General features: G+C 48.8%; 1 protein-coding gene across 1 annotated transcript in view; it reads left to right on the forward strand.

The window, feature by feature from the left end:
* Positions 1 to 2,373: 2,373 nt before the first annotated feature.
* LOC144888903 (dynein axonemal heavy chain 12-like) overlaps positions 2,374 to 26,278 on the forward strand; it is a gene marked incomplete at its 3' end in the record, with an annotated part of 45,973 nt that continues 22,068 nt past the window's right edge. The window contains exon 1 of the mRNA XM_078768598.1: positions 2,374 to 2,491. The remainder of the gene's footprint in view (positions 2,492 to 26,278) is intronic.

Here is a 26,278-nt window from a genome sequence, read left to right on the forward strand (position 1 = left end):
GACCGAAGGGCATCCGCAGGAACTCGAAGAGTCTGAATGGTGTGATGACCGCCGTCTTCAGGACGTCCTCTGGCCTGACGGGGACCTGATGGTAGCCGCGTATGAGGTCCACCTTCGAGAAGAAGGACATGCCCGCCAAACGGGCAGAAAAGTCCTGAATGTGGGGGACGGGGTAGCGGTCGGGAGTGGTGGCGTCATTGAGACGGCAATAGTCCCCGCACGGTCGCCATCCCCCGCCGGGCTTCGGCACGATGTGCAGCGGCAACGCCCAAGCACTCTCCGAGCGCCGAACGATGCCGAGTCGCTCCAGGGTAGCGAACGCCGCTTTTGCCACCGCCAGCTTCGTCGGCTCGAGGCGGCGTGCCCGGGCGTAGACCGGTGGCCCGACGGTGGGGATGTGATGGGTCACCCCGTGCTTGACGGCCCCCGCCGAGAAGGTGGGCCGCGTGAGGGCCGGGAAGCCGACGAGGAGGCGGGTGAATTCGTCCGCTGCCGGAAGCGTACAGATCAACGTGGCCGGAACCGAACCGTTCGGCAAGCCGCTTGGCAAGCCGCTCGGCGAGCTGCTCGTTGAGCTGCTCGACGAGCTGGGCAGCGCACAAGCGAGCGAGCTGAACGTCTCGGCCTGGACAAGACGTCTGCACTTTACGTCGACCAGGAGCCCATTAGCGCACAGGAAGTCCGTGCCAAGCAGTGCCATGGGCACGTCGGCGGTGACGAACGTCCATCGGAAAACCTGCCCTCCGAACCGCAGAGAGAGGCAGCGATTTCCGTACGTACGGATGGGCGTCCCGTTCGCGGCAAGCAGCGCGGTGCCCCGGCCCGCGGCAGGCTTGTCTGACGTACCGGCGGGAACGACACTCACCTGCGCTCCCGTGTCGCACAGGTAACGGCGCCCGGATAAGGTGTCCATTATGAACAGCAGGCTGCTCGAACGGCCGGCGCTCATCGCCACTATTGAGCGCCGGCCCGGTCGTTTCCCGACCTGTTGAAGGAGCATGGCGGATGACACTGCCGAGCCTCGTGGCCGAACTTGGCGTGGAACCAGCACCAGGTGGTGGAGCTGGAGGAGTGCGGCTGGCTCCGCCAGGCCGGTGGAGTTGGCGGTGTTCCCCGCGGTGGCGGTTTTCGCCGCGGCGGTGGGCGGGGCGTGGCGGCGGTCACGAGGTGCGTATCAGCATGCTGCGTATGCTGTGTAAGCTGATGCTGTGGATCAGCATCATCAGCAGAATCAGCCTCGAGGTCCGTGACGGCCGCACCGACTCTCGCCCGCATGTCCGCAGCCGCAAAGTACCTGTCCGCCTCGGCTGCCAATGCTCGGGGTTCCGTTAGCACGGTCCCGGCCAACGCTAGGCGAACCTGCGCTGGAAGTTGGCGACGGAAAAGCACCCGGAATAGAGAACCGGGGGCTTCGTCGCCCAACAGTGACAGCATTTGGTCCATTCGGACCGACGGGCGCGTGTCGCCGAGCTCGGGGAGATCCAGGAGGCGGTCGGCCCGTGCGTCGTCCGTGAGGCCGAACGTGGTTAGGAGCAGCCGCTTGAGTGCCTCGTACTTGTGGCCGTCCGGTGGGTGGCGAAGGACGGACACAACTCGAGCGGCCGTGCCGGGCCCGAGGGAGGCGACGACGTGGCAGTAGCGCGTGTCGTCGCCAGTGAGGCGCCGAAGCTGAAATTGGGCTTCGGCTTGGACAAACCAGACTTCGGCCTGGGCCTCCCAAAATTCGGGAAGTTTGATGAAGTTGGCCATGGCAATGGCGTCGTGTGTGGAAGGATCGCTCCGGCAGATCTAACGTCGAGGGTCACCAGTAAAGCGCGGCGTTACGCGCGCTGCTTGCGAGCAAGGAGGAAGCGGACAAGCGGTGACTTATAAGCGTCTTTATTTCAGGAGCTCACTGTAACACTAGCGCGCTCCGGGCTGCGCGCCCCGTGTATATCCTCAGGCCACGCCTACCCCTCGGGCGTGGCCGCCGCCCACTTGGTGCGCGGAATGATGTCACCACGCCAGTGGGCTTTCGTGTCCGCCACAATATGATATTTCAGTTTTGCTGGCGGCATTTTGAATGTTGGCCGCCATCTTGGAAAATCTTAAACGGTCACGATGGCTCCTAGGCTAAAATCAATTGATAGGTCCAAACGAAGCTCCATACCAAATTTGGGACTTTTGTCCGGCTTGTAACATTACGCCTAAAAATTGTTGCTCAGCCACCTGACTATAACAAACTCGACCATGACGCTGACAGAAGTTGTGCGATTAAACGATTGCGGAGCGCCCCCATTTGTTCCCTTCTCGCTTCTCGTAGTGCTTTGAGCCACGTCACGACAGACATACGTCATTGCAATGGCGGCCGTCTTCACCGGTTCGCATCTGATTGGTTAGCATCTGCTGCTTCCCGGTGGCGCGTCTGGTTGAGTCTCTTCTCATGTCTCTTCTGGTGTCCAATGCAAGCTCTGGCCCTGGGCATGTCAGTGGATGAACGCCTTCAACTGAGGTGTGAAATCTCGCTGTGTGTGTGTGTGGTGGTGGTGGTGGTGATTGTGTGTGTGTGTGTGTGTGTGGGGGGGAGGGGGGGGTTGTGTGTGTGTGTGGGGGGGAGGGGGGGGGTTGTGTGTGTGTGTGTGTGTGTGTGTGTGGGGGGGGGGGGGAGGGTTGTGTGTGTGGTGTGGTGGTTGTGTGTGTGGTGTGGTGGTTGTGTGTGTGTGTGGTGGTTGTGTGGTGGGGTGGTGGTTGTGTGGTGGGGTGGTGGTTGTGTGGTGGTTGTGTGTGGGTGTGTGGTGGGGGTGGTGGTTGTGTGTGTGTGGTGGGGTGGTGGTTGTGTGTGGGTGTGTGGTGGGGTGGTGGTTGTGTGTGTGTGTGTGTGTGTGGTGGGGTGGTGGTTGTGTGTGGATGTGTGGTGGTTGTGTGTGGGTGTGTGGTGGGGTGGTGGTTGTGTGTGGGTGTGTGGTGGTTGTGTGTGGGTGTGTGGTGTGGTGGTTGTGTGTGGTGGGGTGGTGCTTTGTGTGTGGTGGGGTGGTGGTTTGTGTTTGGTGGGGTGGTGGTTGTGTGGTGGGGTGGTGTGTGTGGGTGTGTGGTGTGGTGGGGTGGTGGTTGTGTGTGTGTGTTGGGGTGGTGGTTGTGTGTGTGTGTGTTGGGGTGGTGGTTGTGTGTGTGTGTGTGTGTGTGTGTGTGTGTGTGTGTGTGTGTGTGTGTGTGTGTGTGTGTCACTGTATATGCTTGGACACAGGTGTGCATGCGTCGGCACAGAGGGTCAAAACACCAAAACGTCGGCAGATTGTCCCAACTCCTCTGAAGAATGGACCCGAGCTGATGATCCAAGCTGTCAGAAAATTGGTCACTTGCTTATCCTTTTACAAAGTGCTTCGTTTTGCCATATAACTGTCTTAGCCGATTAAATTATCCCTAATGTTGTGAGAAGCGGCTTCATGGGAAAATAACAATGTGTGCGTGCGTGAGAATACTTCAGAGTGATTGCATTGGTGTGTGTGCAAGGATTTGTGTTCCTGCGCTGATTTGATTATTTGCCATGATATCATATTTGTTGCATGTTTACCAACATTACAGTACATGCATTCCAACATGCACCCTGCTTTTTGTGAAAAGGTGCACGTGTGGCTCATATGGCAAGTCCTCAGTTGTTTGTGCTATTTTGTAGACTTCAATCTGGACGCACACCGAGTACATTAGGAAAAGCAAATCCTTTATTAATATCCATGGGTGTGAATCACAAGCATTTCCCAAAAAAACCTTCATTAATATTCTGAGAATCACAAACTGTGTACTGACTGTGGATATTCTGAGAAACATATACTGTGTGCTGACTGGATATTCTGAGAATCACACACTGTGTGCTGACTGTGGATATTCTGAGAATCATATACTGTGTGCTGACTGTGGATATTATGAGAATCACATACTGTGTACTGACTGTGGATATTCTGAGAATCACACACTGTGTACTGACTGTGGATATTCTGAGAAACACACACTGTGTACTGACTGTGGATATCCTGAGAATCACACACTGTGTACTGACTGTGGATATTCTGAGAATCACACACTGTGTACTGACTGTGGATATCCTGAGAATCACACACTGTGTACTGACTGTGGATATTCTGAGAATCACATACTGTGTACTGACTGTGGATATTCTGAGAATCACATACTGTGTACTGACTGTGGATATCCTGAGAATCACACACTGTGTACTGACTGTGGATATTCTGAGAATCACATACTGTGTACTGACTGTGGATATTCTGAGAATCACATACTGTGTACTGACTGTGGATATCCTGAGAATCACACACTGTGTACTGACTGTGGATATTCTGAGAATCACATACTGTGTACTGACTGTGGATATTCTGAGAATCACACACTGTGTACTGACTGTGGATATTCTGAGAAACACATACTGTGTACTGACTGTGGATATCCTGAGAATCACACACTGTGTACTGACTGTGGATATTCTAAGAATCACATACTGTGTACTGACTGTGGATATTCTGAGAAACACATACTGTGTACTGACTGTGGATATCCTGAGAATCACACACTGTGTACTGACTGTGGATATTCTGAGAATCACACACTGTGTACTGACTGTGGATATCCTGAGAATCACACACTGTGTACTGACTGTGGATATTCTGAGAATCATATACTGTGTACTGACTGTGGATATTCAGAGAAACACATACTGTGTACTGACTGTGGATATCCTGAGAATCACACACTGTGTACTGACTGTGGATATCCTGAGAATCACACACTGTGTGCTGACTGTGGATATTCTGAGAATCACATACTGTGTACTGACTGTGGATATTCTGAGAATCACACACTGTGTACTGACTGTGGATATTCTGAGAAACACATACTGTGTACTGACTGTGGATATCCTGAGAATCACACACTGTGTACTGACTGTGGATATTCTGAGAATCACATACTGTGTACTGACTGTGGATATTCTGAGAAACACATACTGTGTACTGACTGTGGATATCCTGAGAATCACACACTGTGTACTGACTGTGGATATTCTGAGAATCACACACTGTGTACTGACTGTGGATATCCTGAGAATCACACACTGTGTACTGACTGTGGATATTCTGAGAATCATATACTGTGTACTGACTGTGGATATTCTGAGAAACACATACTGTGTACTGACTGTGGATATCCTGAGAATCACACACTGTGTACTGACTGTGGATATCCTGAGAATCGCACACTGTGTACTGACTGTGGATATTCTGAGAATCACATACTGTGTACTGACTGTGGATATTCTGAGAAACACATACTGTGTACTGACTGTGGATATTCTGAGAATCACATACTGTGTACTGACTGTGGATATTCTGAGAATCACACACTGTGTACTGACTGTGGATATTCTGAGAATCACACACTGTGTACTGACTGTGGATATTCTGAGAAACACATACTGTGTACTGACTGTGGATATCCTGAGAATCACACACTGTGTACTGACTGCGGATATTCTGAGAATCACATACTGTGTACTGACTGTGGATATCCTGAGAATCACACACTGTGTACTGACTGTGGATATTCTGAGAATAACGTATACTGTGTACTGACTGTGGATATCCTGAGAATCACATACTGTGTACTGACTGTGGATATTCTGAGAATCACACACTGTGTACTGACTGTGGATATTCTGAGAATCACATACTGTGTACTGACTGTGGATATTCTGAGAAACACATACTGTGTACTGACTGTGGATATCCTGAGAATCACACACTGTGTACTGACTGTGGATATTCTGAGAATCACATACTGTGTACTGACTGTGGATATTCTGAGAATCACATACTGTGTACTGACTGTGGATATCCTGAGTCACTTGGTGATGTTAAATTGGGGTTGATTTTGCTGGTGAGTCCATGTTCTGTACATGGTGAGTCCATGTTCTCATCATTATTGTGTAACGTTTGGGCAAAACGCATTCACAGTTGAATCCATGTGTGACGTGCTCGCTCTTCTCGGCTGGGAGGGTCAAATCTTCGTTGAAGCTCCAATGACTTGCTGCCCTGTGTTCTCGCAACCACTGAAATTGGTTTAAAATACCTTTAGTCAGTGTAGTATACTGTTTATTCCACCAGGTGAGCACCAGGGCTGTTGCCCCGATGTTGTTTATATTATAGCCTGTAGTTTTATAGAAATTGGTTGTCATATAGCTGGCGTGTGTGTGTGTGTGTGTGTGTGTGTGTGTGTGTGTGTGTGTGTGTGTGTGTGTGTGTGTGTGTGTGTGTGTTAGTTACTGAAACTGAACGTAACTGAACGAAACTGTCAGCTGAACTAGCAAAATAATGTCATTGTCTTCCACGAATGGTTTAGTAAATTGCAGAAGCATAGCGTGGTACTTGGTAAGCAGTTTATGAGTGTAAACACTTCCATGGGATCGGGTGTCACTCCACTGCATCAGAGTCCACTGTACCACCTTTAGAGGCCATTTTTTTTTCCCGCAAGCGGGGGTTGGCCTTTTTCGGGAACTGTGGTTGTTGTTGTTTTTCGGTCCCCTTTTTGAAGCAATGTTTTACGGCCGGATGCCCTTCCTGACGCCAACCCTTTTTGCCGCCTTTAACGACAAGCAGGGAATTACCAGTGAACTGGTACTCAATTTGCCAACCTCGGAAGGATGACAGGCTGAGTCAACCCCCCTGGCGTTAATTCAGCGATTGACCGGGATTCAGAACCCAGGATCCTAGGATCCTAAGCCGGCACCCTAGCCGCTAGCCCAACACCAGGGATCTATTTACCTGCGATCTATTTTAAAATTCGCTCTAGATCAGCGGTCGGGAACCTATGGCTCGCGAGCCATATATGGCTCTTCCGGTGACGGCATATGGCTCCCAGACAATTTTGAGTTGAAAAAAAAAAAAAAAATCAGTTTGGAACTGATTTTAAAATACTTGTGATATTTCTTAATAATACTGTGTCATTTTAAAGTAAACAGAAATTAGTTTTGAAGATAAATTTCACGGGTCACCGGTCACCCGTGGGTCGGGTCGGGAACCAATGGCTCGCGAGCATGTCCGCGTCATTGTAAAGGTGAAGAAATCAATTTTATCAGATAGCCAACTAGTTTATCCGCTTCAACCCTTGTAACGGAAAAGATGGCGAAAAGAAAAAAAAGACGATGATTACCGTGCATTCCAGGCTGCGTGGACAGAGGAATTTGCATTTGGTGAGAGAGCAGGATCTGCGGTATGTCTAATATGCAATGATAAAATTGCATCGATGAAACGGTCAAATATAAAGCGGCACTTCGATATGCACCATGCTTCATTTGCATCGAAATATCCAGCGGGGGACAGCAGGAAAAGGGCATGCGAGGAGCTACAGCGGAGAGTGCAGACGAGTCAGCAGCAACTACGTGTGTGGACCAAGCAAGGTGACGGGAATTCCGCTAGCTTTGCGGGTGCTTTGGCAATAGTAAGGAATGGAAAGCCATTCACAGATGGCGAGTATGCCAAAACATTCATGCTTGATGTGGCCAATGAACTGTTTGATGACTTCCCAAATAAAGACAAGATAATCAAACGAATAAAAGACATGCCCCTGTCAGCAAGAACTGTGCACGATCGTAGCATCATGATGGCAAATCAAGTCGAGGAAACACAAATTAAGGACATAAACGCCGGGACATACTTTTCTCTCGCGTTAGATGAGTCAACAGACGTTAGCCATCTATCTCAGTGCAGTATAATTGCCAGGTATGCTGCAGGTGACACACTGCGTGAGGAAAGCTTGGCTGTTTTGCCAATGAAAGGGACAACAAGAGGAGAGGATTTATTCACGTCTTTCATGGAGTTTGCTAAAGAAAAAAAACTACCGATGGATAAACTTATTTCTGTCTGTACTGATGGTGCACCCTGTATGTTGGGGAAGAACAAAGGATTTGTAGCGCTTCTCCGTGAACATGAAAAGAGAGCCATCCTAAGTTTTCATTGCATCCTGCACCAGGAGGCGCTTTGCGCTCAGACGTGTGGCCAGGAGCTTGGTGATGTGATGTCGCTGGTCATTCGAGTGGTCAACTTTATTGTTGCCCGAGCTTTAAATGATCGCCAGTTTAAAGCTCTGTTAGAAGAAGTTGGGAATCATTATCCCGGTCTGCTTTTACACAGCAACGTGCGTTGGTTGTCAAGGGGGAAGGTGCTCAGCCGTTTTGCAGCTTGCCTGAGTGAAATCCGGACTTTTCTTGAAATGAAAGGCGTCAAGCATCCTGAGCTAGACAACACTGACTGGCTCCTGCAGTTTCACTATCTCGTGGACATAACTGGCCATCTGAACCAGCTCAATGTGAAAATGCAAGGTATTGGAAATACAATCTCATCCCTTCAACAAGCAGTGTTTGCATTTGAAAGCAAGCTGGAAGTCTTTCTCAGGGACATTGAAACAGGTCGTCTTCTGCACTTTGAAAGACTGCAACAATTTAGAGATGCATGCTTAGCAAGTGACTCCACTCAACATCTGGATCTCCAGCAGCTAGCTGGCTTTACGTCCAATCTCCTGCAGTCATTCAAAGCACGTTTTGGAGAATTTCGTGCGCGCACTGGTCTTTTCAAGTTCATCACTCATCCACATGAGTGTGCAGTGGACAAAATCGACCTGACATGCATCCCCGGGGTCTCTATCGGAGACTTTGAGCTGGAAGTTGCTGACCTGAAGGCATCAGACATGTGGATGAGTAAGTTCAAGTCACTTAATGGAGAGTTGGAAAGTCTTGCGCGACAGCGAGCAGAGCTGGCGAGGGAACACAAGTGGACAGAAATGAAAAATCTTCAACCTGAAGACCAGCTGATTCTTAAAACTTGGAACGAGCTTCCTGTGACATACCACACAATGCAGCGTGTGAGTATTGCCGTATTGACCATGTTTGGCTCTACATATGCATGTGAGCAGTCATTCTCGCATATGAGGAACATTAAGACCAACCTACGCTCACGTTTAACTGATGGAAGCCTCAACGCCTGCATGAAGCTCAACCTCACCACGTATGAACCAGACTACAAGGCCATCAGCAAAACCATGCAGCACCAGAAGTCGCATTAAAAGTAAGACATATTTAATTTATTATACGTTAAAAATACTATATGGCTCTCAATGAAATATATTTAGAAATATTTGGCTTTTATGGCTCTCCCAGTCAAAAAGGTTCCTGACCCCTGCTCTAGATGATGGACCCAGATTGCATATATCATATTCCCGTCAGGAAGAGATTCATTGTCACCCGGCAACGCCGGTACTTTTGCCAGTTACGAAGAAATAATATCACAAATATTACAAATACATTTGCACAAAATAAATATTTATATTATGATTGGTGTAAATCATGACAACACAGCAACTCAAGTTCAGTCAGCTCATTATCCTTGGTGAAAACAAGGTGGGCCTTACGCGAGCCGATTCACGCTCGTACAACTTATGATACGAGCCGGGACCCAGGGAACATCCGCACAATATACAATGTGACGAAGTCTTTAACCCCTCAGGAAAAATTTGAGGATTGACTAAAGTATTTCCCCAACTTTCCTCTGAAGGACACCCTTAATTTGACGATAAAACAGCTGATCACCACCATCTCTTATCTTCCCCCATCCAAAACCTTGATCTTTTATACCACGTTAATACACCCCAAATCCACCTCCTTCAAATTCCGTTTTCTTTCCTGAAAGTCCTAGTATTGTCCATCTTGTTTATCCCGTGTACCCCGCCTCAGCCCTCTCCCTTCCACAGATCTCCCCATGTCTATGTTCTTTACTATTGTGGTGCTTCCCTCTCCCGCTCCCTTTATTATATGTTGTATGTGTGCGATCTTTCACGAGCCATGCTTTAGTATACCAAAAAAAAATGGAATGTTAAACACAGACAGACGGATTGACGGATAAACAAGCGTATTATAATATAGGTACAGTCACGTGAAAAAGTAAGTACACCCCATGTAAAGTTTTGACTTTTTCAACATATTTCAACATACAGCTATTTGATCTTCATTTCAACAATATTGATAGATGAAGGTGATATAATATAACAAATATCATGAAACATTTACATTTTGTAGTCCATTGTATAATTAAAACAAGTACAAAAAGTTTTAATTAAAACAAAAGCCACGTCGATGTTACACAACGCCTAGATGAAGCTGTGCCTATAACGTCGATGTTATAGGCACAGGACATTCCTATTGATTCGATTACTTGATGTTATTTTTGTGCAAAGTGAAAATATATCTCGGCAATTTCCCATGTGTGGCGACGAATTTTTAATATATCTCGGCATTTTCCCGTCTGTTATTTCAGGCGGTGTATGACTGACCATGCCGTGATTATAAAAAAATATATCTCGGCAATTTCTCGTGTGTAGCGACACGTGAACGAAGCTATGCTCCTCTCTCCATATTATTGTGACGACATATAAATTAAATATTTCATCGTGACGATTGTCATCAAATGGACGAATTTTTAATATATCTCGGCATTTTCCCGTCTGTTATTTCAGGCGGTGTATGACTGACCATGCCGTGATTGTAAAAAAATATATCTCGGCAATTTCTCGTGTGTAGCGACACGTGAACGAAGCTAGGCTCCTCTCTCCACATTATTGTGACGACGTATAAATTAAATATTTCATCGTGACGATTGTCATCAAATGGACGAATTTTTAATATATCTCGGCATTTTCCCGTCTGTTATTTCGGGCGGTGTATGACTGACCATGCCGCGATTTAAACAAAATATATATATCTCGGCATTTTCCCGTCTGTTATTTCGGGCGGTGTATGACTGAGCATGCCGCGATTTAAAAACAATATATCTCAATGGACCTGAAGTTACAGGCCTTTGAGAATTCATTTCGTTCTATAAAGGGCAACTTTCATCGGATTTTCTTCCCGTTTTTTTCAACCGAGTCTAAAACTATGTTAGCGACTGTGAAAAATGAAATGATATATCGAATTTGATTTGAAATAAAACTGTGTGAGAGAGGAAGACACCACGGGCCTACAAAACAGGCCTCAAAGCTATGCGAGTTAATAAAATGGTGGATATTTGTTTATATGAAGCCTCTCCCACAATGGGTGGAGCTATGGTTCCCAGAATGGGTGGAGCTTTGAGGTTTTGTCCTCTCTGCAAGAACAAGAATAACAAGAAGAAGAAGAACAAGAAGAACAACAACAACAGCAGAGGGCACTCTAAGAGCAGCGTCTGCGACGCGGCTAATAAACATAAATGCAAATTTCGCATGTGGAAAAAGTAAGTACACCCCTACATTTATCACTACTTCAAATACCTAAAATTAGAATCAGGTGCACCAGCTCAGGTGCAAATGATTAGAACATCGTCAGATAGGATCTTTGGAGGAACCTGTCTTATTTAAACCTCAGACACTTAGTTTGGTTTGCTCTTTGTTGTTGAAGTGTGCAGCGTCACCATGCCTAGATCAAAAGAGCTCTCTGAGGCCTTCAGAAAGAAGGTTATAGATGCCTACGAGTCTGGGAAGGGATTTAAAAAGATCTCCAAACAATTTGAAATCAGTCATTCGACTGTCCGGAAGATCATCTACAAGTGGAGAAGATTCCAAACAACTGCCAACTTGTTCAGGCCAGGCCGCCCCAGCAAGTTCAGCCAGAGAGCAGACCGCAAGATGCTGAAAGAAGTCTCTGAGAACCCCAGAATGTCATCACGGGACCTAGAGGTAGCTCTTGCCACTGTTGATGTCAAACTGCACGAGTCTACCATTAGAAAGAGGCTGCACAAATGTGATCTACATGGGAGGTGTGCCAGGAGGAAACCTTTGCTGTCCAGAAAGAACATCAGGGCAAGACTAAAACTTGCCAATGAACACCTAGGCAAAGAACAGCACTTCTGGAACAATGTGCCCTGGACAGATGAGTCAAAGGTAGAGCTATTTGGCCACAGTACCAGAAGACATGTTTGGTGAAAACCAAAGACAGCATTTGACCACAACAACCTGATATCAACTCTAAAGCATGGTGGTGGAAATATTATGGTTTGGGGCAGCTTTGCTGCATCAGGGCCTGGGCAGCTCACCATCATATAATCGACTACAAATTCTTCATTGTACCAGAGTGTGCTTGAGGATAATGTGAGGCCATCTGTCGGAAAGTTGAAGCTCAACCGAAGGTGGACCTTGCAACATGACAATGACCCTAAATATACCAGTAAATCCACCAAGGAATGGCTGAAAAGAAAGAAATGGAGGGTTCTGGAATGGCCAAGTCAAAGCCCAGATCTAAATCCCATCGAGATGTTGTGGGGGGATTTGAAACAAGCTGTGCATGCAAGAAACCCCTCAACCATCGCACAGCTGAAAGAATTCTGCATGGAGGAGTGGGCAAAAATTTCTCCCAGTCGATGTCAGAGACTGGTAGACAGTTATAAGAAACGTCTACTTGAGGTTGTTTCTGCCAAAGGGGGCAATACCTCCTATTAGAGCCAAGGGTGTACTTACTTTTTCACGTGACTGTATATGTGACAATGAGCTGCCTCGACAACCAATCCTGGTCATTGCTAATGTGGTTACAAACGCATATGCTTCCATAAATTAAGATATAACTGGTGAAGAATTAACCTCCAAGTCTTCTTTTTGTAATAATATATACAATTATACATACAATGTCGATTTGAGGGTAAGAGGTAGGGGGTTGGGGGGGAGCAGGGTGGGGGCAGTGGGGTCAGTTATCCAACTGCCTCGATTGCTGCCACAGTTCCCCCCAAACATTAAGGAACAACCCAGTTTTGAAAATAAAAAACATGCCCACTGCCTGTGTGCATATATATTACATCATGGTTATATAGCTCAGATAGATTCCAATTACACTGGACCGTAGGCTGACACCGAAGGCCTGAAGCCTAAGGACTGAAGCCTGAGGCATATACGAGCTATGGCTTTCACAAGGTCCACGAGGCCAATCGGCTCCAACCTTTCGATATTTGATGATCCTTTTTACAGTCGCACTCACTTTAGTTGTTTTACACTCAACGGAAATCTTATCTGTAGGCCTAGCGATTGGGAATATTGGAGCTCCAAAGTCAGTCTTTGGCTTCATAAGCACCAAAATAGTGGCTGTATGATTTTTCAGGTTGCAATTGTGAGTTGAGTCAGGCCAGCTATTCCAACCAATGGATGGAAAGAAGCGTTACCCATGGAAGGACAGATGAACAAGTGTATTATTATAGTGGTTAGCAGGGACCTGTGGAAATTCCACGTAATGTAAAATTTGACGTCAAAACCTTGACTTCCCCCTACCCCATCCTCTCTCTCTCCTTCCCCACAATCCCTCCTCCTCATCCCCCTCCCTCCTCTTCCACCTCTCCCTCCTCGTTTCCTCTCTCTGTCCTCCTCTTCCTTCTCCCTCCTCCTCTTCCCTCTCACTCCTCCTTTCCCTCCCCCACCCCCCACTGCCAGGAATAGGTTTTAAATGGACCTATATAGTGTTTCAAAAGCTTTCAAAGTAGTCATGGCATAACTCTCCTCCATCTCATCTCCCTTTCTCTCTCCTTCCACATCCCTGAATGACCCCTCTCCTTTCTGTCCTCTTCTACCCCCTCATTTCCCCGCACCCAGGAAGAGCTTTCGAAGGGGTCTTATATAGTATGCACTATGCATGCATCACATTGTTAGAGGTCCCTCAAGGTTTTTAGAGGTCCCTTGAGGTGTTCCACATGAAATCAAAAGAAATCCAGGGGAAAATAGACAACGAAAACCCAAGGGGACAGGTCTGGACCCCTCTCCCTATGCCCGGGAAAAGCTTCCAAAAGGGTCCTCTAAAACAGTTTGCCTGCATCGCCCAAAACAGCAGCAGGACCCTCTTAATTTTTTCCGAGATTAAAGAAAATGTTAATTTCCCCCCAGATTTCTCCCAATTTCATTCCGAACAGTTTGAGGGATCTCTAAAAATGCAAACATGCCGAATAAACCTTATGGATAAGCAATCACCCAAGGGGACAGGTCCAAAAGCCACTCATCTATTTAGTTATTTAAAACGGATTTTTTTTCTAAAACGTCGAATTTTGTCCGATTTTCTTGGGATTTCTTTTAGTCGAGTCTTAAATAAACGATGTCAGCGACTGTGAAAAATGATAGCACAAAAAATGATGATATAAGAATAAATTGTAGCGTGGGATAACCCCAAAGGGTTTAGCTTTGTGAGGCCTTAAAACACGTGAAATTTTTAAACATTGATAAAATCAAAACCCGAGACCCTACAAACACACCCTCGATCTTATTCTTCTCAGGAAACACTGGTCTCTCCCACATGTCCAAACGTACACTCACTCATGTAACCACAGCACTGATGCAGGCAACTTACAGTGGTTCATGCCTACCAGAGGCCTGTGAGACCTGAGAACGAGCACAGAGAAAAACAAAAAATGGCAGCGATTTGATTTTGATTCCTCACCCAGACGGACAGACAGAGGGACAGACTGGCAGGAATATACAAGTAGATATAGATTGTTATTATTATTACACAGGAATTGATTGAAATGCCTGAAATTTTTTAGCCGCGTCGCAGACGCTGCTCATCGAGTGCCCTCTGCTGTTGTTGTTGTTGTTGTTGTTCTTCTTCTTCTTGTTCTTGCAGAGAAGACAAAACCTCAAAGCTCCACCCATTCTGTCAACCATAGTTCCACCCATTCTGGGAGAGCCTTCTATAAACAAATATCCACCATTTTATTAACTTGCATAGCTTTGAGGCCTGTTTTGTAGGCCTGTGGTGTCTTCCTCTCTCACACAGTTTTATTTCAAATCAAATTCGATATATCATTTCATTTTTCAGAGTCGCTAACATAGTTTTAGACTCGGTTGAAAAAAAACGGGAAGAAAATCCGATGAAAGTTGCCCTTTATAGAACGAAATGAATTCTCAAAGGCCTGTAACTTCAAGTCCATTGAGATATTTTTTTTAAAAATCACGGCATGCTCAGTCATACACCGTCCGAAATAACAGACGGGAAAATGCCGAGATATATATAGTTTGTTTAAATCGTGGCATGCTCAGTCATACACCGCCCGAAATAACAGACGGGAAAATGCCGAGATATATATATTTTGTTTAAATCGCGGCATGGTCAGTCATACACCGCCTGAAATAACAGACGGGAAAATGCCGAGATATATTAAGAATTCGTCGCCACACACGGGAAATTGCCGAGATATATTTTCACTTTGCACAAAAATAACATCAAGTAATCGAATCAATAGGAATGTCCTGTGCCTATAACATCGACGTTATAGGCACAGCTGCATCTAGGCATTGTGTAACATCGACGCGGCTTTTGTTTTAATTAAAACTTTTTGTACTTGTTTAACCAAAATATGGATATATATGGTTTTCTTTGAGATGATGTTCACAAAAAATGATTTCCTCGTCTTGATGTATTTATTTACCCCATTACATTTGCTGATTAATTTATACACCACCTTTCAGTCTTAAAATTTCAGTCCTTCCAACCTGGTGTTGGCTTAGCGGTTTGGGTTCCGGCTTGGGATCCTAGGATCCTGCGTTCGAATCCCGGTCGATCGCTGAATTAACGCTAGGGGGGTTGACTCAGCCTGTCATCCTTCCGAGGTCGGCAAATTGAGTACCAGCTCACTGGTAATTCCCTGTGTGTCGCAAGAGTCGACTAACAGGGTTGGTGGCAGGAAGGGCATCCGGCCATAAAACATTGCTTCAAAAAGGGGACCACGGTGCCCGAAAAAGGCCAACCCCTGCTCTGCAGGGAAAAATGGCCTCCAAAGGTGGTTCTTTCAGTCTTAAAATTTCAGTCCTTCCAGCCTGGTGTTGGCTTAGTGGTTTGGGTGCCGGCTTAGGATCCTAGGATCCTGGGTTCGAATCCCGGTCGATCGCTGAATTAACGCCAGGGGGGTTGACTCAGCCTGTCATCCTTCCGAGGTCGGCAAATTGAGTACCAGTTCACTGGTAATTCCCTGTGTGTCGCAAGAATCGACGAACAGGGTTGGTGGCAGGAAGGGCATCCGGCCGTAAAACATCGCTTCAAAAAGGGGACCATGGGATCCGAAAAAGGCCAACCCCTGCGCTGCAGGGAAAAATGGCCTCCAAAGGTGGTTCTTTCAGTCTTAAAATTTCCCCAGGCATTGATTGTTTGGGGCTGTAATGTTTGCTGAAAATGTTTGCAGCATTGTGAGCACCTTTTAATCAACACCTTTAATTAGACTCGCAGTCGAAGATTGTTTTAAATGCATTGATGACCATACGGGTGTCGAAGGGGTGTAAGTTTGAAGGTGGGAGTGTGAGTGGGGAAGAAAGTCTACGCCTGAAATTCGAACTCATTTTCAGCAGCATCCATTTGTATTTGTCTATTGTGTTATCGCACTTCTTTTTCCCTGTGCATCAGACACATGCATTCCCAGCTGATGAACCGATGCCATGAAGCTGCCGAGGACGTGAGCGAGGAAAAGAACCCAGTCGTGGAGATATTGGTGATGCCTTGGGCAGGTGAGTTGTGTATTGAAGTGTTTTTGAGACATATTTAAAAAATTTTTTGTTCTATTTCATAGATTTATTTTTCAGAAAACAACTGAGATGATGAAATTAAAACATGAATATTGATCTTGTTAGGCTTGGAGGATGGTCTCGAGGTATATACACTTGTCTGTGAGCCGTATAGCCTGGGTTCGAATCTCGACCCAGCTACAAACTGTTATACCCGTGTCTCAATACAAACTGTTATACCCGTGTCTCAATAAAAACTGTTATACCCGTGTCTCAATACAAACTGTTATACCCGTGTCTCAATACAAACTGTTATACCCGTGTCTCAATACAAACTGTTATACCCGTGTCTCAATACAAACTGTTATACCCGTGTCTCAATACAAACTGTTATACCCGTGTCTCAATACAAACTGTTATACCCGTGTCTCAATACAAACTGTTATACCCGTGTCTCAATACAAACTGTTATACCCGTGTCTCAATACAAACTGTTATACCTGTGTCTCAATACAAACTCTTATACCCGTGTCTCAATACAAACTGTTATACCCGTGTCTCAATACAAACTGTAATACCTGTGTCTCAATACAAACTGTTATACCCGTGTCTCAATACAAACTGTTATACCCGTCTCAATACAAAGTGTTATACCCGTGTCTCAATACAAACTGTTATACCCGTGTATCAATACAAACTGTTATACCCGTGTATCAATACAAACTGTTATACCCGTGTCTCAATACAAACTGTTATACCCGTGTCTCAATACAAACTGTTATATCCGTGTCTCAATACAAACTGTTATACCCGTGTCTCAATACAAACTGTTATACCCATGTCTCAATACAAGCTGTTATACCCGTGTCTCAATACAAACTGTTGTACCCGTGTGTCAATACAAACTGTTGTACCCGTGTCTCAATACAAACTGTTGTACCCGTGTCTCAATACAAACTGTTGTACCCGTGTCTCAATACAAACTGTTATACCCGTGTCTCAATACAAACTGTTATACCCGTGTCTCAATACAAACTGTTATACCCGTGTCTCAATACAAACTGTTATACCCGTGTCTCAATACAAACTGTTATACCCGTGTCTCAATACAAACTGTTTTACCCGTCTCAATACAAACTGTTATACCCGTGTCTCCATACAAACTGTTATACCCGTGTCTCAATACAAACTGTTATACCCGTGTCTCAATACAAACTGTTATACCCGTGTCTCAATACAAACTGTTATACCCGTGTCTCAATACAAACTGTTATACCCGTGTATCAATACAAACTGTTATACCCGTGTCTCAATACAAACTGTTATACCCGTGTCTCAATACAAACTGTTATAACCGTGTCTCAATACAAACTGTTGTACCCGTGTGTCAATACAAACTGTTGTACCCGTGTCTCAATACAAACTGTTGTACCCGTGTCTCAGTACAAACTGTTATACCCGTGTCTCAATACAAACTGTTATACCCGGGTCTCAATACAAACTGTTATACCCGTGTCTCAATACAAACTGTTATACCCGTGTCTCAATACAAACTGTTATACCCGTGTCTCAATACAAACTGTTATACCCGTGTCTCAATACAAACTGTTATACTGTAGCGGTTGCCGCTGAACATACACAATCGCCTTACACCTGCCGAGGACGCAACCACGGAGCGATCGCTGTGCCGGGCTCGCCCAGACCGCCCGGAGATGCTCAGTCTCGCCTTTCCCGGGCATGCCCGGACTCGCCTTTCCCGGGCTCGCCCGGCTCGTCCGGCGACACCCAGTCTCGCCGTTCCCTGGCATGTCCAGGCACGCCCGGCCCGTCCGGCGTCACCCAGTCTTGCCGTTCCCGGGCATGTCCAGACTCGCCCAGGTCTCCCGGACACGACCAGTCACGCCTTTTAAGGGCAAACGCTCCGGCATGAGATATTCGAGTGCTTGTATATAATGCTGCCCGATAAACGGGCTTTTCAGTTTACCCGAGTTGATTTGATGGAATAAAGAAACTCGGACGAATTCCAGCTTTTTGTCGCATCCATTCTTTCGATTCGAGTTGGAGCACAGCTCCTTCATTGGTGACCTACCGACATGGACACGGCAGTTGCCCTCAAACTGCCTACCTTCTGGGAGGCTCACGTGGCGGTTTGGTTCGCCCAGGCGGACTCCCAGTTCGCCCTGCGAGGCATCACCGCCGACGACACCCGCTTCCATCATGTGGTAGCAGCACTCGGCTCAGCCACCATGGCCCGCGCCCTCAGCCTCCTCCAGCACCCGCCAGCCGCTGACAAGTACGGCGCGATCAAGAAGCTCCTCCTCGACGCTTTCGCCCTCTCATCGGCGGAACGCGCACGGCGCCTGCTCGACCTGCCCGAGCTCGGCGACGCGCCCGTCCGAGCGAATGGATTACATGCTCTCGTTGCTCGGGGAGCATGCCCCGGATTTTCTTTTTCAAGAGCTGTTCCTCTGTCAGCTGCCTAGCCAGGTACGCCTCGCCCTGGCAAGCACGCAGATCACAGATCCTCGCGCCCTCGCCAGGGAAGCCGACAAGATCTCCTCGGCAGGCCAACGCATCGGGGCAGCGACCTGGAGCCCGCTGTCGTCCGAAGCAACGCCCATGGCGCCCGAGCACCCGGCATGGTCGGCGGCCGAACTGCCGGCGCAATTGGCGGCCACTACGCCGCGCCGACCTCCTCCAACACGACGACCGGGGCCTCCACCTGACCAGGCGTGGTGTTACTACCATGCCAGGTTCGGACAAAAGGCCCGGACATGCTGACCCCCATGCACTTTCGGCAAGTCGGGAAACGGCCGGGCCGGCGTTCATTACCAGCCATGAGCGCCGGCCACACGGGCAACTTACTTTTTATCAGGGACAAAGCGTCCGGACGGCGCTTCCTGTGTGACACCGGCGCCCAACTGAGCGTCATACCCGCCTCCGATCAGGACAGGCAGTCCGCGGTTTGCGGCCCCTCCTTGGTGGCGGCCAATGGATCGGCCATCTGCACCTTTGGCCCCCGCAACGTCACCCTCTGCTTCGGCAGCCAGCGCTTTCATTGGACTATTGTGACCGCAAGCGTGCCCATGGCTCTGCTGGGCGCCGACTTCCTCTGCGCACACGGGCTGCTGGTTGATGTCAAACGGCGTCGCCTCGTCAACGCCGAGACCTTCAGCTCCCTGGCATGCACGTTGAGCAGCTCTGTGCCGACCGAGGTAGCATGCGCCCTCCCGGCGGCGAACGAGTTTGCTCGCCTGCTCGCGGAGTTCCCGGCCCTCACGCGGCCGACGTTTTCGGCCTTCGTGGTACGACATGGTATCGAGCACCACATACCAACCACGGGCCCGCCGGTCTACGCCAGAGCCCGCCGCCTCGACCCAGCTAAGCTCGCCGTGGCCAAAGCCGAGTTCGATGCTTTGGAACACCTCAGCATCGTGCGGCGCTCCATTAGCGCGTGGGCTTCGCCACTACACATCGTACCGAAGCCGGGGGGCGGCTGGCGCCCATGTGGCGACTACCGCCGCCTTAACGACGTTACCACCCCCGACAGGTATCCGATCCCGCACATTCAAGACTTCTCCGCCCGTTTGGCAGGACGGGTCATTTTTTCGAAGATGGATTTGATACGGGGATACCACCAGGTACCTGTCAGGCCGGCCGACGTCCCAAAAACGGCCATCATCACGCCGTTTGGCTTATTCGAATTCCTTCGAATGCCATTCGGCCTCAAGAACGCGGCTCAGGCGTTCCAGTGCTTGATGGACGGCGTGCTGCGCGACCTGCCGTTCCTCTTCGTCTAACTGGACGACATCCTCATCGCCAGCGCGTCCCGGGCCGAGCACCTCCTCCACCTCCGAACACTGTTCGGGCGCCACAGCGAGCACGGCCTAATCGTCAACCCGGCCAAATGCCACTTCGGCACGACGGCCGTTGATTTTTTGGGCCACCACATCACCAAGAATGGGGCCGTGCCGCTGCCTACCAAGGTCGAGGCCATCACCGTGTTTCCGCGTCCCCGCTCCATCAAGGCCCTGCAGGAGTTCCTCGGAATGGTGAATTTCTATCACCACTTCGTGCCCCGCGCTGCTCAGCTCATGCGGCCCCTCTACGAAGCCCTGCGGGGCAAGCCGGCCAAACACGACGTCGTCTGGTCCGCAGCCATGGACGCGGCATTTATAAGCTCAAAGCGGGCCCTCGCCGACGCAACACTGCTCGCTCACCCGGTGCTCAACGCTCCCATCGCCCTCACCACGGATGCCTCCGACTATGCGGTGGGCGCCGTACATGAGCAATGGGTGAACGGGGTTTGGCAGCCACTCGCTTTTTTCAGCCGGCAACTCCGGCCGAACGAGCTCAAATATAGCATGTTTGACCGGGAGCTCCTCGGTCTACACCTGGCCGTTCGCCATTTGCGCCACCTACTGGAGGGCCGACCCTTCACGGCTTTCGTCGACCACAAGCCGTTGGTTTCCGCAATGGCCAAAGTCACGGAGCCGTGGTCGGCCCGCCAGCAGCGCCACCTCTCCGCCGTGTCAGAGTTTACCACGGACATCCGGCACGTCGCCGGCAAAGACAATGCCGTGGCCGACTGTCTTTCTCGGGCCAGCGCGAACGCGGTCCACCTCGGCATGGACTTCGTGCTTATGGCGGCTGACCAGACCACCGACACCACGGTGCAAGCCCTCCGGGCGGCGGACACGGGCCTCCGCCTGGCCGACGTCCCCTTCGCGGACACTGTCCTGCTCTGCGACGTCTCCCAAGGCCAGCCTCACCCCATCGTGCCCGTTACCTGGCAACACCGCATCTTCGCCTCCCTCCACGGCCTTTCCCACCCGGGCTGGAAAACTTCCCAGAAGCTGGTGTCAGCGCGATTCGTCTGGCACGGCCTTCGACGGGATGTCCGCGATTGGACCAGCACCTGCACGGCCTGCCAACAGGCCAAGGTCCACCGACACACCGAGGCCCCGCTGGCACCTTTCACCGTGCCCGAACGGCGTTTCGACCACGTCAACGTGGACCTGGTGGGCCCCCTCACCCCATCACGGGGTTTCACACACCTGCTCACCATGGTGGCCAGGACCACCAGGTGGCCGGAGGCCATTCCCCTCATCTCCACCACCACCGCCGACATGGCGCAGGCTTTCATCGCCACCTGGGTCGCCCATTTCGGTGCACCGGCGGACATCTCTTCGGACCGCGGGCCGCAGTTCACCTCCGAGCTGTGGGGCGCGGTCGCCCGCAACCTGGGGGTCAGGCTCCACCGTACCACGGCCTACCACCCCCAAGCCAACGGGTTGTGCGAGCGGTTCCACCGTTCCATGAAGGGCGCGCTCATGGCCAGCCTTCAGGACGGTGGCTGGACTGACCGGCTACCGTGGGTCCTTTTGGGCCTCCGCACGGCCCCCAAGGAGGACCTCCGGGCATCCACCGCCGAGCTGGTCTACGGCCAGCCACTATGCGTCCCGGGCGAATTCGTGCCCGACGCTACCAGTCCCTGGTCCGCAGCTCGCCAGCACTCGGACCTCCAGGAGACCGCCCGACAGTTTGCCCCCGTGCCAACGTCCCACCACGGTGACCCCCAGTCCTACGTCCCCCAGCGCTTTGCACAGCGGGGTACGTTTTTGTGTTTCATGACGCACACCGGGGGCCACTCAGGCCACCATACGACGGACCCTTCTGGGTCCTGCGACGGGACGACAAGTCCTTCGTCATCGATGTTGGCGGCAGGTCGGACCGGATTTCGGTGGACCGCCTCAAGCCGGCACACGTGGACATTGACCAACCACCTCGGTTGGCCCTTCTTCCTTGGCGAGGCCGCCCCCCGTCCACGATGCCTCCCGCTCGACCACCCACCCCCACACCGGACCCCCCCCACGACCCTCCAGGGGTCGCTTCGGCCGGGTCATCAGGACCCCCCTTAAATTGACCCTGCCGGTGCAAGTCGATTCTGGGGGGGCGTGTGTAGCGGTTGCCGCTGAACATACACAATCGCCTTACACCTGCCGAGGACGCAACTACGGAGCGATCGCTGTGCCGGGCTCGCCCAGACCGCACGGAGACGCTCAGTCTCGCCTTTCCCGGGCATGCCCGGACTCGCCTTTCCCGGGCTCGCCCGGCCCATCCGGCGACACCCAGTCTCGCCATTCCCGGGCATGTCCAGGCACGCCCGGCCCGTCCGGCGACACCCAGTCTCGCCGTTCCCGGGCATGTCCAGACTCGCCCAGGCCTCCCGGACACGCCCAGTCGCGCCTTTTAAGGGCAAACGCTCCGGCATGAGATATTCGAGTGCTTGTATATAATGCTGCCCGATAAACGGGCTTTTCAGTTTACCCGAGTTGATTTGATGGAATAAAGAAACTCGGACGAATTCCAGCTTTTTGTCGCGTCCATTCTTTCGATTTGAGTTGGAGCACAGCTCCTTCAATACCCATGTCTCAATACAAACTGTTATACCCGTGTCTCAATACAAACTGTTATACCCGTGTCTCAATACAAACTGTTATACCCGTGTCTCAATACAAACTGTTATACCCGTGTCTCAATACAAACTGTTATACCCGTGTCTCAATACAAACTGTTATACCCGTGTCTCAATACAAACTGTTATACCCGTGTCTCAATACAAACTGTTGAACCCGTGTCTCAATACAAACTGTTATACCCGTGTCTCAATAACTGTTATACCCGTGTCTCAATACAAACTGTTATACCCATGTCTCAATACAAACTGTTGTACCCGTGTCTCAATACAAACTGTTATACCCGTGTCTCAATACAAACTGTTATACCCGTGTCTCAATACAAACTGTTATACCCGTGTCTCAATACAAACTGTTATACCCGTGTCTCAATACAAACTGTTATACCCGTGTCTCAATACAAACTGTTATACCCGTGTCTCAATACAAACTGTTATACCCATGTCTCAATACAAACTGTTATACCCATGTCTCAATACAAACTGTTGTACCCGTGTCTCAATACAAACTGTTATACCCGTGTCTCAATACAAACTGTTATACCCGTGTCTCAATACAAACTGTTATACCCATGTCTCAATACAAACTGTTATACCCGTGTCTCAATACAAACTGTTATACCCGTGTCTCAAAACAAACTGTTATACCCATGTCTCAATACAAACTGTTATACCCGTGTCTCAATACAAACTGTTATACCCGTCTCAATACAAACTGTTATACCCGTGTCTCAATACAAACTGTTATACCCGTGTCTCAATACAAACTGTTGTACCCGTGTCTCAATACAAACTGTTATACCCGTGTCTCAATACAAACTGTTATACCCGTGTCTCAATACAAACTGTTGTACCCGTGTCTCAATACAAACTGTTATACCCGTGTCTCAATACAAACTGTTATACTCGTGTCTCAATACAAACTGTTATACCCGTGTCTCAATACAAACTGTTATACCCGTGTCTCAATACAAACTGTTATACCCGTGTCTCAATACAAACTGTTATACCCGTGTCTCAATACAAACTGTTATACCCGTGTCTCAATACAAACTGTTATACCCGTGTCTCAATACAAACTGTTATACCCGTTGTTACGAATTCATGTGCATTACTATTCAGGTCTTTGCTTATCAATGTGTAGTCGATTAAAGGTTGTTGTGATTAAAGTGTCAGGAGCCCTTCTGGGAAAAAGGAGACCGGAAACGGAAGGAAAAAGACACGAGGTCCTGGAGAAGCGCCGATCTTCTTCCTTTTCCTCGCCGAGCTCCGGGGCGAGGGTATCGATATTGAGCAGCGTCTGACGCTGCGTTGGAAAGCCCGTCTGGCGAAAGGAGTTACCTGCGCGGGGTAATTACCCCTTGACACATCAAGTTGCCGTGGGTTCGTGCACGGAACCAAGCGTCCGGCACAGTTCGCCTCACCGTCTACAAGGACGCGTACGGGTCGCACCTTGGGGCCTCGCGCGCTGGACAAGCCGCGCGTTGCTTTGCCCGCTTTGCTTGGCAAGGAGGTGTGCGCTGCAACCGTTGTTCCCGGTACGTGACGTGCACGTTTGGGAGCACGTCAGCCAGGGGTTCGTTCAACCGCCCGTGTGCGGAGAAGCCGACCTTCATCTTGGTCAGGAGGGGCCCAGAGACATTGTGAGGGACAGAGACAAAAGGGGTCGTGAGTACCCAAGGGGTCGGGAGTGGGGAAAGGGGACACACATATATAAGGTGGTCATCTTAATAATATTGGTGATTGATTGTTGATGGTTGATGGATGTTGATGGTTGTTGATTGTTGATTGCTCGGGGAAAATATTATTGGTTATTCCGGATCCTTGGTGTGGGGTTTCTTATTGACTGGAATTCATATTGATTGCGTTACGAAAGCGTATAAATCATTGATCTTTCTGGCGGAGTTCCTCTCACGGTCTGGGGGTCACCGAGACCAGGTAGTTACCGGGAGGACCACGTAACACCGTGTCTCAATACAAACTGTTATACCCGTGTCTCAATACAAACTGTTATACCCGTGTCTCAATACGAACTGTTGTACCCATGTCTCAATATGAACTGTTATACCCGTGTCTCAATACAAACTGTTGTACCCGTGTCTCAATACAAACTGTTATACCCGTGTCTCAATACCAACTGTTATACCCGTGTCTCAATACAAACTGTTATACCCGTGTCTCAATACAAACTGTTGTACCCATGTCTCAATACAAACTGTTGTACCCGTGTCTCAATACAAACTGTTGTACCCGTGTCTCAATACAAACTGTTGTACCCGTGTCTCAATACAAACTGTTATACCCGTGTCTCAATACAAACTGTTATACCCGTGTCTCAATACAAGCTGTTATACCCGTGTCTCAATACAAACTGTTATACCCGTGTCTCAATACAAGCTGTTATACCCGTGTCTCAATACAAACTGTTATACCCGTGTCTCAATACAAACTGTTATACCCGTGTCAATACAAGCTGTTATACCCGTGTGTCAATACAAACTGTTGTACCCGTGTCTCAATACAAACTGTTATACCCGTGTCTCAATACAAGCTGTTACACCCGTGTCTCAATACAAACTGTTATACCCGTGTCTCAATACAAGCTGTTATACCCGTGTGTCAATACAAACTGTTGTACCCGTGTCTCAATACAAACTGTTATACCCGTGTCTCAATACAAACTGTTATACCCGTGTCTCAATACAAACTGTTATACCCGTGTCTCAATACAAACTGTTATACCCGTGTCTCAATACAAACTGTTATACCCGTGTCTCAATACAAACTGTTATACCCGTGTCTCAATACAAACTGTTATACCCGTGTCTCAATACAAACTGTTGTACCCGTGTCTCAATACAAACTGTTATACCCGTGTCTCAATACAAACTGTTATACCCGTGTCTCAATACAAACTGTTGTACCTGTGTCTCAATACAAACTGTTATACCTGTGTCTCAATACAAACTGTTATACCCGTGTCTCAATACAAACTGTTATACCCGTGTCTCAATACAAACTGTTATACCCGTGTCTCAATACAAGCTGTTATACCCGTGTCTCAATACAAACTGTTATACCCGTGTCTCAATACAAACTGTTATACCCGTGTCTCAATACAAACTGTTATACCCGTTGTTACGAATTCATGTGAATTACTATTCAGGTCTTTGCTTATCAATGTGTAGTCGATTAAAGGTTGTTGTGATTAAAGGGTCAGGAGCCCTTCTGGGATAAAGGAGACCGGAAACGGAAGGAAAAAGACACGAGGTCCTG

The sequence above is a fragment of the Myxine glutinosa genome (assembly GCF_964187855.1).
Source record: "Myxine glutinosa chromosome 3 unlocalized genomic scaffold, kmMyxGlut1.1 SUPER_3_unloc_1, whole genome shotgun sequence".
Lineage (NCBI taxonomy): Eukaryota > Metazoa > Chordata > Myxini > Myxiniformes > Myxinidae > Myxine > Myxine glutinosa.